The 642-nt window shown below is 41.1% G+C and overlaps 1 non-coding gene across 1 annotated transcript; it reads right to left on the reverse strand.

The window, feature by feature from the left end:
- Positions 1-273: 273 nt before the first annotated feature.
- On the reverse strand, positions 274-380 carry LOC141710183 (small nucleolar RNA R71). The gene has a single exon (XR_012570715.1). It is a non-coding gene; the product is annotated as a small nucleolar RNA R71 (small nucleolar RNA).
- Between the last annotated feature and the right edge of the window lie 262 nt (positions 381-642).

Consider the following 642-nt stretch of genomic DNA (forward strand, 5'->3'; position numbering starts at 1 on the left):
CCTGGCATAATTTAGATGGTCTAGAACTCAGTTCAATTTGGGGGTTCTCCAATGGAAGATCCTAATACGCACACTAGGGATTTCATAAAGATCTGCGACACCTTCAGGTTCAATGGTGTGTCTGAGGATGCGGTAAAACTGAGACTGTTCCCATTCTCTCTGAGGGACAAGGCTAAGAGCTGGTTACACTCTCTACCAGCTGGTTCTATCTCTACTTGGGAGGATCTTGCTCAAATGTTTCTTCCTAAATTTTTACATATGGTGAAGACAGTTGCACTCAGGAATGCTCTCACTTAATTTGTGGAGCAATCGGGAGAATATCTATGTGAAGGCTGGGAGCGCTACAAGGAGATGCTTATGAAGTGTCCTCATCATGGCATGCCTGATTGGATGATCATTAATCTCCCCCAATTTATGTATACTGGAATTGTAGCCATAAATTAAGAGAAACTTGATGATAACAAAACACCCCAAAAATACAGAATGCCATGAGAAGTGCTACAATATTTACTGAAAATTGACCAAGGAAAAGTGTACAAAGAGTTCTCACAATCAATTTTTAAGATGCTCCTCTAGTCTGAGCAGATAAATCTATCTCCTTGATTGTCTGGATTTCTTCCCAAGCCTCCCATTGTTCTCCTC

The sequence above is a fragment of the Apium graveolens genome, chromosome 2, assembly GCF_009905375.1.
Source record: "Apium graveolens cultivar Ventura chromosome 2, ASM990537v1, whole genome shotgun sequence".
Lineage (NCBI taxonomy): Eukaryota > Viridiplantae > Streptophyta > Magnoliopsida > Apiales > Apiaceae > Apium > Apium graveolens.